Source organism: Pezoporus occidentalis, unplaced genomic scaffold (genome assembly GCF_034315485.1).
Source record: "Pezoporus occidentalis ecotype Australia unplaced genomic scaffold, CSIRO_AGI_Poc_V1 ctg288, whole genome shotgun sequence".
Classification (NCBI taxonomy): Eukaryota; Metazoa; Chordata; class Aves; order Psittaciformes; family Psittacidae; genus Pezoporus; species Pezoporus occidentalis.
Genome location: NW_026914807.1, coordinates 132,541 through 146,004, shown reverse-complemented (window position 1 = coordinate 146,004; position 13,464 = coordinate 132,541). Strand labels below are relative to the sequence as shown.

At 39.0% G+C, this 13,464-nt stretch overlaps 1 protein-coding gene across 2 annotated transcripts in view; it reads left to right on the top strand.

Annotated features, from left to right (window-relative positions):
- The first annotated feature begins 201 nt into the window (after window positions 1–201).
- Window positions 202–13,464, top strand: part of USP9X (ubiquitin specific peptidase 9 X-linked) — a 100,009-nt gene continuing 86,746 nt past the window's right edge. For both annotated transcript variants that reach the window (XM_062626053.1, XM_062626052.1), the window contains exon 1: window positions 202–337. The gene's annotated coding sequence lies outside the window, so the exon portion shown is untranslated. The remainder of the gene's footprint in view (window positions 338–13,464) is intronic.

Below are 13,464 nucleotides of genomic sequence, written 5' to 3'. Positions count from 1 at the left end.
CAGGAAAAACGCCCCGGCGGTGCTGCCGGCGCCGGAGAAAGCGAAGCGACTGGGTCCGGGAGCTGAAGCGCGGACAGCGTTGGAAGCTTCGCCCTCCCGCTTCCCGTCGCAATACACGGCGTCCGCCTGGGGTGTGTGTGTGAGGGGAACCGGGGAAGCGGAGCCGCCCCCTCAGGCAGCCGGCTGCACGTCCGGGATCGCGGGCCTGGCATGAGACTCTGCCCTGCTGGCCGCCTGGGATGAGGCAGTCCTCGGTCGCGCTTCTTCGGCAGCACCAAGGAGGGCACCGGGCCGTCGCAGCAGCAGCAGCCGCGGGACAAGGGGAAGCCGTGTGGGGGTGAGTGGTGGAGCGCCGTGCCCGGGCGGGGCCGGGGGCCGGAGTCGGGGCCGGGGGCCGGAGGCTGGAGTCGGGCCCGAGGCCGGGACGCGGCGAAGCGAAGCGGCTGCGTGGGGGCAGCTGTTGGTACTGCAGCCGTCGGCCGCCGCCGAACGGAACGGCCGGAGGCGCTCCCCGGGGATGGGGCTTCCCGGGTCGGGGTGCTGGACGGCGGGGTGCGGCGGGGAGGAAGGGCCGAGTCGGGCCCCGCGGAGAGGGAGCGGGGGCTTGGCGTGTGTGAGGGCAGTGAGCAGAGGGTGGCGGCGGCAGCGCCTCCCTCGCAGCCCCAGGCATGTGGCCCTGCATCGCTGGTGTTTTGGAGGGCAAGGGAAAATGGCTGACGGCTCCTCATCCTCTCCCGGCTGCCGGCGGGTGGAAGTGCTCCGCCGCCCTTCGGGGGGCTCTGCCAGGCGCCGGGCGGCTCCTCCCGCCGTCCACCCTTGTGCGGCCTGGCGAGGAGGGCCCGGTGGCTGCCCGCAGCACTGCACCCAGGTTTGCCTCCTCTGGTTCTCCTTACCCCTCCGCACCGAACGCCATTACTGAGGTGGAGTGATTGGAGCCGTGTAGGCCTGGGCGACGCCTGGAAATAAGGCCCTGCTGAGACGCTTTTCCTACAGTCTCAATGAAAACCACCAGCACCAGCTCGTTCACGCCCGCTGTAAACATTATTAACGCGTAGGCCACTCCTCTAGTCTCGGCTTCTAGCAACCCTATTTCGATGCACAAAAAGCATTTGTGGCTTTTTGCATCGTCTTCCTCTAGTTCGCCCTGATGTATCTTCTCGGAGTTATGTCTTGGAGCTTGTTTGTTGTGATTTATTTTAGGCAGTATAGCCCCCTCCGCTTGTCCGAGGTGTGCGATAAGGAGCGAGGTAGTTGCATGCAGTTCGGCCACAATTATTCTCTGTCAACTATCGTCAAGAAAACTGAGGGATTTCACCAATTGGATGGGTTGTTGGGGTTTTTTGTGTGTTGGAAATCGCTATTGATGCATGCTAGCCCACTTTGTGCGGCATTGTTTGTATGCAAAGAGAGTAGCATTTGAAAATTATTCTGTTCTTAAGCGATTTTATACTCAAGCATCTGAAAATGTTGATGAGGTTTTTAAGATGTCATATTTTATTTTCAAGTTTCTCCATTGAAGTCCAGTTAAGTATTTTGAAGATGTACAGTAACACACAAGACACAGCTGTACAGAGGGGGGAAAATCTTTCAGAGAAGAATTGTTCTGTTTAAATGTTCAAAAGACTCCCTGTCTCACTGTAGACATATAGTGTCTGTCTCGGCTGTCTTCATGTTGTCTGTACAACTTGATTTATATTCACAATTCTGCAGTTGTATTCAAATCACTGGGCGTTTGTATCAGCCCAGAGGAGACCCTCTGAAGTCACAGACCCAAAGCTAGCACAAGGCCCACTTTTGCTGACCTAGTTGCAGAACTGGGACCTGTATTCTTAAGAAGTTGTTGAATTTAGATGTTAATATGCAGTGTTAAGTATACTGGTGGCAACACTTGTGACAGAAGGACTAGGTAAGCTGTGTTTTTTCATGAGGCTTCTCAAATGCCTGACAAATAGATATTAAAATTACTATGTTTAGGAAGGGTATTTGGAAGGCTGGCCTTTATTGATTATGGAATTGAAAAGGTATCTCTAGTAGGAAGGATTTAGGGGTGGCTAAAATCTGTAGATAGCTAACTTTATGTTTGATATTTTAGTTTTACTTTGAAGTATTGGCAGAACTTCTCACTATAAATGTTCCTGAGCAAGTAACATTTATTTCAGCAAAACCTAAGTCATACATGAGTATGGTGGCATGTTTGTTTTGTTTTTTTTACAATGCTTTTGATTCTCTGAGTGTAAGTGATGTTTATTCTTTGAACCAGCAAAGTACAGTGGCTAAAATTAAGAATTTTGGGGAAGCATGTAAAATACATATATTGATTATTCTGTTGCAATACCCTGGACAGTGGTGATGCTTAGTGATAGCTTTGAGTGAAAAGCATAAACAGTCATAAAGCTGCAGTGGAAGAAACTCAAGCATCAGCATATTGTTTTTTTTTTCTGGGGGTGAGAAGATAGGGAGAGGAATTTAGCAAAATAAATATAAGGTTGTATCTCAGTAACTGTTTCCTTTTCTCCAATATATTTTGTACTTTTCTTGCATGTAGGTTTTTTTAATGGTAATTCTTTTGGGTAGCTCCTCTCTTAATCTTTCCAGGCTGCTGCTTCATGTCTTGCAGAATTTTCCCTTCTGGCAATAATTCTGCCCATTGAAATGACAGGAAGACTACATCTGAAGGTGGTAATCATGAGGATAGTGACATCAAAACTGTTTACTCCTTCTGTATCTGTGGAATATTGTCTTACATAAACTTAGATAAACATTTCCCACATTGTGGTGCATTTGTACTCAGAAATAGACAACTGCAGATACTCTCTGTTCTAAACACACACTTTGAGGTTTATGGGTTTTATTAATATTCTGCAATTCTTACAAGCGAGACTTGGGGTAAACAAAAGTAGTGGATTAGTGTCTGTTCAACAAAAATCAGACTTTTAAGAAAGTAATGGTATGTGTAATACCTTTAAGACATTTTCTGTTTAAAATTGAAATTAGGTTTCACAGTATAAATGCAACTTTGGGTAAAAAGGATAGGAATTCAGTTACTCACTAGTTTGAACATGTAACTTTCAAGTGGCTTTAAAGTTAACTTTTTTGCCAGGTGTGTACTGAAGGTATATAAAGTTCCATGGGAAATATTTCTGTCCTTCCTGCTCCAGCTCAGAAATAAGTTCAGAACTTTTTTCAGGTATTTGAATGGCAAGCAGTTTTGTGTTAGGCAGTTCTCTGAGTGTGTGTGTGTATATGTGTATATACATTTATTTATCCCAGAAATACTGTTTTGTATATCCTAAGAGATCTAAAAACTGTAGGTATGTTTTGAAAACATCCTGAACAGGATAGCCTCATTTCTGAAGTAAATGAATCAAGTGTCCCTTACTGTTTTTCACTTAAAGAATGATTTATTATTTTTTTTCTCAAAAAAAACCCCAACCAACCCAACAAAAACACAGCAAGCCAAAGCCCTCAAAACTCTTAAACTTTTTTTTTTTTTAATTTGTAATCATAAATATTGTTTAATTGAACCAGTAGTCGTGCTTATCCAGCACTTGCAGAGACCAATGTCAGGTGATTGTCTGAAGCTGTAAGAAACGTTGCTGTTTTTTCTGTTCACTTGAAAGGCTGTACATGTGGAGGCTTTTGTGTCCTTTAGAAAATTGTTTTCTGAATGTTATCATTAGTATCAATCTGAATGTGGGGACATGGTTTCTCTTGTTCCTGGTCTCTTTAAGTTTTTCTTGTGACATGGATATGTCTCCTCTTGAAACTCTTTGTGGTTGCATCCAGTTTTATTATCTATATCACCCTTTTTTAAAAGTCTCAAGCTGTAGTCAAGGGTAAGTTTTGAGAACAGAGCTTGATAATGTCTGTTCTTTGTTGTAGTACCTTGCCTTTTCAAAGCTAGCGATGCTGTGTGTACTTGCTGTAGCCTTGTCTTATGTCATACAAGGTGCTTATGGTGTATAAATACACTTTCTGTTTTTTTATATAACTGCATACCATCTCCTTGACACAAACCTAATGAAAAAAAGAATGAAAAATTAAACTATACTGTACTGCTGTACCTGCCCTGCTATACCACAGTCTTGTTATTCCATTTTTCTTAAGAGGTTCACAACTCTGCAATATTGACTAGTGATGCATGTCAGTTGCCTAGCTGTCTTGCCAAGCAGTTGGTTATGTTTAGGAAGAGCAGTTTGGTAAACCTTTGTATTGCAGAATGGTAGTTAAACAGTCTTTCCATGGCAGAGGTCAGGGATGTAGAGGGAGTCTTTCATAAGTATGTGATTGTGTGCAGTAAGACTTGTTTTTTTTTCTGCTTGTAAAGTTTGAGCTGCTTTGGATTTGTGTGTTAGAAAAAGACAGTGATGGTAAAGTTCTCCCACTCTTACAAAGAATTGGTTTTAATGAGTTGAGGTATCTTTTTGGAAGTTATGTTGTATTGGCTGTCTCTGTTAAGGTTGTAACGTGATTTGAGAATATTGTTTAAAGAGGTTCTCTCTGTACTCCATGACAGAACCGTGTTTTGACTTAGATCTTCTTGTTCAGAGTCTTGAATAGATAGGCGGTGGCAGAAAGCCATTCTGTTGTGACTTGACATCCTCAAAATGTCAGCTTCTGCGTTTCTGAGACATTACAGTGTCCGCTTGAGCCCATTGGTGCTTTGAGCACTTTCTGTAGATCTGGTTTGGTAAAATCATTTAAAATATTGAGTGTTGGTAAGGTTACAGGGGAGCTGTTAAGAACTTTCCTTACAGTAGAGGAGAGGACCAAGAGAGATAAGGTCCTAAAGTGGCCACTTGTGACTTAATGTAAAATCTTTTTGCTGTTTTTTTCCTTCTTAAAGGAGCTTAACAGCACAGTCAGTTCCTTTTGCATTTTCTGTTGTGAATTTTCTGAGACTCCATTTTATAAGAAGCCATTAGTTACTAATTTTATTTTGACAGTTGAATTCAGTCTGCTTGGTATCAAAGCTTTCTGATTGCCAGCTGTTGACATGTTTTCAAATAAAAATTAAAATGGTGAGAATAAATGCCATTCGGATACAGGTGTGTTCACAGGCAGATTTTTAATGTAAACTTTACTGATGTATGGTTTTCTTAAAGGATTAGTTAGTATTAACTGTGAGAATGATTGCTTGCTTTTGTTTAACATCTTTGTGCTAGTACAGCTTCTAAAGAGGTCCATGGGATGTAGATTTAAAGTCTAGTTATGTTTTGAATGCTAGTATATTCAACTTTTTTCAGGAAGTTAAAAATGAAGCCTGCTTAGAAGTAGTGGATAGCTATTAGGAATGTTATTGTGGGAAACTTATCTGTAGCATCCTTGATCTGCTTATAAAACCATTATGTAGCCGTTTTTTGTGATTTAGTTATACATGTAACTGGCAAGAGAAAATGTGTTTTTCTTGCATATACATCTTTGCATGGGCATCATAGCAAATCATATTGTTTGGTAGTTAGTGTTCAGTCATGAATTCACTCTTAAGTAAGGAATGATGCAATGTGGTATTCCCTTAGGATGTACATTTGTGAATGAAAAACTCACAGAAGAAACCTTTTTCCAATTTTTTTTTTTTTTTTTTTTGTAGAGGGCAAGACACAAGCGTGTGACTCCTTAATGTTTGCTCATGTTCTCTTCTCCTTCCTGCTCTAAATTGTAAAAGAATTTTCCAGTATTTTTATTTAGCAGAAGTGTTCGAATGAGTGCTTCAAAATAAGTACTTGGAGGGAAGTTCAAGACTAATGTTTCATTTAAGTTTCATATAAACTATCCAAAACTCAAGTAATAGAAAATTGTGCCTAGAGGAGCCTTTGCTTAAGACAAGCAGCTGAATGGTAACATGAAATGGCACTAAAATGTGCATTGTAAATACCATAGACTTCAATCCTTAAGTCACTTTAATGCTGCTTAACCTTTTCTGTAGCTTCAGCGGGACGAGGTGTGGGAAGAGGAAAAGGTAGTGTTTTGTGTTTGTGTGGTCTTAGCTATTATGCTTTGAAATGATGAAAGAAGGAGATTGTTTAGAAACGTGTTCAGTAAAGAAGAAAGTGATGTGTGTCAGGTAGGATCCCTCTGTTACCAGACAGGCTTTTTTGGTTGGACGGGGGTGTCCTTGCAAGCACTGTGGTGTGGGGATAGTGGTGACAGGCCTGTATTGGTTGTGGGTGGACTTTCAGTTTTCCTGTCCAGAAATGAAAATTGATAGTGAGGAAAAGAAGTCTCTTACTTTTCTAATACAAGATGAGAATGAATATTGTTGTCAAAATCTACCATCATCTCAGTAAATGAGCCTTGCATCTTTGGTGTTCCAATTTTCTGCTGTCTTGGCAATTGAGTACTTCAGTGTGTTTCTGAACATGTTTCAACTGAAAAGTCCATGAATTTGAAAGTTAAATAAGAAAGGTGGATCTGCTTAGCTTAATTTTTAGGTAAGTAGGTTGGTGAAAGACCAAAATTTTGATAAACCAAAAGCTTAAACTATAGTTTAAACTATATTATGTATTAGAATTTGTGTGTTTCTAATTTAGAAACAAAATGTTGGGGGTTTTTTTTGTGTATTTCTGATGTTCTCTTTTAATGCATTTTCCTGAATCCTTTAGGTTTTCTTTTTATTTTTGTAAATTGTTATGTAAATTCTCTGGACCTTGAAGGTAGACACTCCAGTGACTTGTTCTACAGTTTCAGGCTCCAGTTTTGCATAGCCCTCCATATGCCTTGACGTGTCTTTCAGACAGCGCTTTATTAATCACAGTGGGACCTTAAGATCCCAGGTGCTTTTTCTGACTGTTTTTAATTGTGTGTGTATATAAACACACACACAGACATACGCGAACACACATTCATGCAATGGAACATTTTCTTGAGTTGATGTACTGACTTTTTTTCCCCCTAGGTGAGGTAGTAATGTCAAATTTCTGAAGTGCTTTATAGCTCTCTTGCTGTGTCAGAGTTTCTTCATGATAGTTCTGGTAATTAGATAACCTACAGGTTGCCCAAAAATTTTTGATGTTCTTTTTCTTGTAGCAGTTTGGCCAGATTGCTGTGGTTGACAGTTTGTAATGTGTCTAGTGAAGATGTAACTTAAAACATGAATTCCCCTTATGGCATTTGAGAAACCATTAATTCCTTTCACTTCCATGTTTTAGGATTGGGAAAACAGGTTTGTTTTTTTTCTTATTTTTTTAAATTTTTAAAAATTTTTTAGATTAATATATATGTATATATAAAATGAAAAGCTTCATTTTTGTCAGTGGCAGTGGATGCAGAAAGGTAGTGCTGCTATGCTGTGTTAGTGGTAGTGAAACCTTGTTGTAAGATAATGTGTCTTCAGCCATGGAAAAACCCCATGTGATCAGTATCAGCCTCTGGTTAGCAGGTGTAAGACAGAGTTTTTCATTTCTCTGCCCTCTCCTTATTTTTTTTCACCAGATGTCAGGATGCTTTACCAAACCCTCCTTAATGAATTTCCCTTTTTCTTCATATCATTTCCCTGATATTGAAATGAATATCTAGAACCAGTAGCAAATTTGGTGCCTGGAGGCAGCAAGATTAGGATAGTGAATGACCATGTTGTTAGTTTAGTTTTGTTGCTGGCAAGCAGTAGCCAAAATGAGAGTTTGACTTGGAGATTCACATGTGCTGTGCTGATTGATCCTTAGTTGGTACTTCAGAAGATCATCTTTTTCTAAAATTTAAATTGTCCTTGATACTTGGTGTGCTGTTTGTTTATATGCTTATATTTAGTTAGGTGTAAGTATCACACAGGAAGATTTAGCAGTTAAATATGTTACCTAGACCAGCAGAAAGTAACTAACATTTCGAAGCAGAGAATCGGAATCTCTTATGAGAGCTCCTTCATGCTTTTAACTATGTGCTTAGACTATGCTACACCTACAGTTTGGGTGATTTTCAGTGTTGATGACCTGCTGTGGTTCTTCACAGTAGTTCACACTTAAAATGCAGACAAACCCTTCAGTTTCAGTTTTGATTATTCCAACAGCAAAATTTTGCTTTATATGTGAGTTTATTATTGTATGTCATTTAATTTCTAAATGACAATTGTCCAGTAGAATTCTTTATTCCATATCTTTTTAGTATAATAAGATTCTCTAGTGCATTTGACAGAGTTCTCAGAACTTGTGTGCTGGGGATGAGGGATGGGAGGAAGAAGCCTTAACAACAACGTTGATGTTTAAGTAGTTCAGCTGCAGTGTTTTTTTCATCTACAGGAATTATGAAGACATTATTGGGGTACTTTTCTGTAGATATAAACCCCCTTTTTGCTTCTTTCACAAGCTCTTAAGATAGTTTCTTATGTTTTTTGAGAAACTTTCCCTTCATAAGAAATGAACTTTTTTTTGTTTATTTTTTTTGTAGTTTGTTCCTACTTGCATGCTTGGTCTGGTGGTGTTAGTCTGCTTTAAAGAAATGCTGTGGTGAGATTTTATAGATCTGATGAAATGACTGTCTATGCATTTACCTTTTTTCTTTTACTTCCTGAGTATCTTCTGCTTAATTCAGTCTGTGATTTCTTGTGCCGTTCTTGGTTGAAAGTGTTACTTACAAATTCAAGAGTGCCCAGTTGATTTAGTAGGTATCTTCCTTTGTACTTCCTTTTTCTTTCCTCTCTCATACTTCCAGATAGCTAATGCTTCTGAACAGCTAATGTTTTGTTTCACCAAAATTGGTGAGGTTAGATGTATACTTTGCAAAGACTTTCTTGCTGGAAGAAAATGTCTTCTTTACAGACTAAAACGTCTTCTTTACAGACAAAAACTTGCCACAGGGTGTATATAATCAGTTGGGTACTTTTTGTGTGCTGAATTTGTGAATATGAGGCTCATGTTTGAGGTGCCTTATTTTTGCTCAGATGCTTGACAAATACAAGAGCAAAATTTGTTTTTCCCACTTACAGTACATACTATTTCATTAGGACTTGGGGGTTGTAATATTTGATTGGATTCCTCAGCGGAACTAAAAGCTTGATTTTTTAAAAATGCTTCCATTATTCGTTTTTCAGTTGAATTATCAGATGGCTCAGCGAAGTTGCTTAAAAAATGTGTGTGGTGGAAAGCAAATGCTGTAAAGAGACGTGGAAAAAATGCACAAGTCATGATCTATTTAAGCATTTTACCCCGTAAAGGTGGATATTTTCACTTGGGTAACTTAAGAAGATTCCTCTAAGCTTACATAAAAACAGAAAAGGGGGAAATACAAGAATGAAACTAGTCATTAAACCAGTGGGGTTCCCCCTCACCCCTTAATTATGAACTTTTCCTCTCATTGGATCCTTGACTCATTCAGCCTAGATGATGGATTAAATTGGATTGTCATTCAGTATTTTATCTTTAGAATTCGTGCTGTAAATGCATGTGTTACATTGGTCTGAATCTCATACTGAGTGGAATTACTACTCTTAATGAACGCGAGAGGTGCTTTTCACTCCCAGTTTGTGCATTTCACAAACATTAATGTATTGTTTCTCACACCACTTTGCAAATTAAAACACTTGTCTTTTGTTTTACCAATGAAGAATTGGGGCATAGAGGCTGTAAACTTCAAAAGTACCTCCTGTCATACCTTCTCAATGGATTTGTGTTAGAAGTTTAAGGTGTTAGGTACAGTTTATGTTGGCTTAAGTTGCTCTTGTGCTCCCTCGCTCTTCCTCAGTTTTACCTTGATCTCACTACCCAGAAAAATGAGAGGAGGATGAAGAGGTTAATCTGAGAAATCTGTGGTTTCTCCAGCACTGTATATGAAAAAGAAGCAGTCAGAATTAACCTATCAGGGGTCATATATTGCTGTTTTATAACCTGCAGATTTCCCTTTGACTTCCGCAGTTCTGTTTCTTTTCTTGTAAAACATCATTTGACTTCTGCAACAAATAAGGTATGGACAGTTTTTCTTCCTGGTGCCTCAGTTGATTACTGTTTGCCCAGGGGACTTAGTTTGATGGAAACGAGCTTTCATTTGATGGAAATGAAATCACGGTGGAAACCAGATTAATCTGAAAATCTGAAATTATGCAGGAGAAAAATGACAAATTCAGCCTTTGACAAATTTAGAGAGCAAGTTCTGTCTCTGTCTCTCACACAGGCACAAAATTTTGTTACTTGAAAATTTATTTCACTAAGAAGTAGTAAGACATTTACTATCACAGTGGATACAGTTGTTGCTTGCACTCATACTGTGTCATCTCTAATTCCAGTGTTTTGACCTGGATCTCCAGATAATAAAGCAGTCCTGTGTACAGTTTCATAACTGGCCTGTTTGTTTGTCGTTGTTTTTTGTTTTTTGTGTTTTTTTCTTTTTGTCTGGTTGTGGTTTTTTTGTTTGGTTGGTTTTGGTTTTTGGTGTGGGGTGTTTTTTTGTTTGTTTTATTTGGGGTTTGTTTGGTTTTTCTTTTCTGGTTATGAATTTTTTGCCAGCTTCTGTTTTCTGCATCTGCATTGCCTGCAGTTTTGTCACTGATTTATGTGCTTGTGGTCAGATTATTCCAAGTGTTACTGTTAAACTAATTTTCCCAATTTACTGTGATCAATTAAGTATTCCAGTGGCTTTGTCATAATTTCCAGGCAGTTTTTTTGCTTTCTTAAGACTTCTCACTCTTAGTCTTGTTTGCTCTGGCTGCTTAGTATTTCTTTCAATGACTGAACTTAGATATTCATGAACTGAGATTCCTGGAATTCTATCAACTCCTAAACAGCTTTCTGTATGTGCATTTTCCTGTGCTATCCATTATGCTTGAGGAGAATTTCAGTCTTTATGACAATTCTGTGTCATCAGGACTCATCTCTAGTCTAATGTACGTGAACTTTGGTTGCTATTATAGCTAAATATGTGCTATATAACTGTAAGTAGTTATATTTTGTTTCCTTCCTTTTTCTTCTTTCAGGGTGTCTTTCATTATATATTTGCACTGGTGCTAAAAGTTGTTTTTATCCGTGGTTATATATTCTTCCTGTTTCTCATATTATTGTTAGTGTTCACATGGCATGTGATACAGCTGAAAACTAAAATTATTTTCATTCCTTTCCCCCAGTTACCTTTTAGCCAGATTGGCTTCTTGATCTGGCTAACTGTGTGGTGATGCAATGGCTAAGAAGGTGGTTAGGATGAAAGCGAGCAAGATTGCCCTCCTCCTCTTCTTGTGACAGTGGAGACCTGGTTTCAAACAGACCATGAAGCTGTATCTTCAGCTAAGGCTTGTCCACATGCAGAACTACAATGAAACCTCTGTCCCAAAATTTATCAGGGTATAATACTCTTACTGGGGTGTAAGGTTGCTATTGCTCACTGACATTCCAACAATGGAAGCAGAAGAGATCCATGTACACACTGTGATGGCAAAATTACCTTCTGAGTGTTCTGTGACTGTGACTTTGTGCTAGTTTAAGCACTGTCCCTAAAAGGAATGATTCTGACATTTGTCTTGTCTCTCTTGGCCTGTTGGTGGATTCAGTGTTATTTTTATAGTTATTTTGTATACTGGAAGGAGGTGCTCTTTAGCAAGAAGGCTTTTGTGGTGGGTTGTAGTTTTTTAATGTTGGTTGATTTTTTCTTTTTTTTTTAATTTCAGGCAGAGCTGCAACAGAATTTTTAAACCCATCCTTAGTCCTTAGGATGTGGTAATAGTTGATCATTGTCTCCTGTGTTTCCTAAAAAAGAGGGTTATGACATGCTTTCTGATAGGTTTTGTAGGTACAGGAGTATTGAGTTTCTGGGACAGCGGAGTCACTTTTTGGTTCTGCTGGGGGAGTAGTAATGTAGTAGAAATAATTACCCTGTTTCTAACTCTGCTTTCTTTCTAGTGTCTTCCATACTTATTCCTGTTAAATTTCCTCTGCTATTTACCTTTTTATATTTATATACAATCTTCATTGTGTTTGCAGAGCAGTATTAAGACAGAAGACAAAATTGCTGTTCCTGTTGCCGCTTCTTATTTCTCTGCAGAGAGGCCAGGATTTTTAAGGGGAGTTGTTAGGCAAGTTCTCTGGAGCAGACAGATAATTTTCAGTGATTTCTTGAGCATTCATTCTGCTTAGGCAAATGGCTTGTATGAGCTTAGTTGGAATGGAGCATGTTTAAGGCAGACGGTCTTAAAAAAACCCTAGCTATCAGCTTATAACATTTCTGGTGAGCTTGTGCAAACTTGATTTTTTTCAGAGCAAGTATCTTCTGACTGAAATGGTTGTAAGGCAACAGGAAATGACAAAATGTTTACTTGCAGTTAGCTAGTATGGAACTGTACGCAAATGTCCAGGCTGTGTTAAGCAGTTGGTACACTGGAAACTAGTTGGAAGTTTGTGGAAGTTTGCGGAAGCTTGCTAAGCACTTAACATAAGCTTATTGAAACATGAATTTTAATGCTGACATCACTTTCTTGTGTATTTGAGACATTTTAAATTATGCTTGATGGTGATGGTAGTGTTCGAGTTCCTGTGCTTTCTGATTGAAGATTACATGAAAAGCAGAGTTGGAAAAAAAAAAAAAGATTAAATTAAAGCTAGTACATTAATGGAAATGCTTAGATTATTTGAATTTAAAGCACTTCCAAATATCTTGGAATTTCACAAAGTTACTTTTGTCATGTTCCAAGAATATAAAATGCTTCCAACTTAATATCTGGGTTAGGTGCTATACCATGCTTTATTTATTTGCAGCTAACCAAGCAATAAGTTGTGTTAATTTTATATTTTAAGGCAAAACTTCTGTAATGTGTGATAATGTCACAGGGAATTTGGAGTTTAGACTAATAGTAATAATTATTAATTAATTAGTTAAATAATAATTTTCTTTAGTGCAGTGTTTAGCATAGTTTAGAGAAGTCTTTAAATTCTCCATAGCAAACATGAAGGGAATCAGAAGGGGCTAGGCTAATTTTTGCAGGCTTACTTTCAAGTTCACTTTTCTAACAGATGCTTTATAGTATAATTGAGGTGGTGGTATTGGGTACTGCACGCTCCCGTGATACATCAGGTGCTGTGTCTAACCATGATTTAACAAAGAGTAACACACAAGGAAAATATAGCTATAACAGTCTAGTGTTATCCATAATTTATTGGCTGAATGGATTTAGACAGTATTTCAAATATTTATAGTGCTGAGTTTTGCAAAACCTTAAGTGCAGTATACTATAAATAATTCTGTGTTTTAAAGCCACAGGTGGAATGAACCTGGAAGATGGCATGATGTTCTCCTTTAGATACGAGAGAAAGAATGAAGGTAGCAAAAGCCATTCAGCACCTACCAATAGCCTGGTAGCATCCATAAACCTCCTCAGAACAGAAGCCACAATGTATTTATGTATCTCGGGAAAAGACTAGGAATGCCACTGAATGTGAGAAGTTATGATTTGGACATATGTATGGTTTGGTGGGATCTTCCAAGGACGGAACGTTGAAGTGTTATTTCTGTTTTTGCTTTGTTCCCCAGGAAGAGTTGAAGTGAGTAGTATTGAAT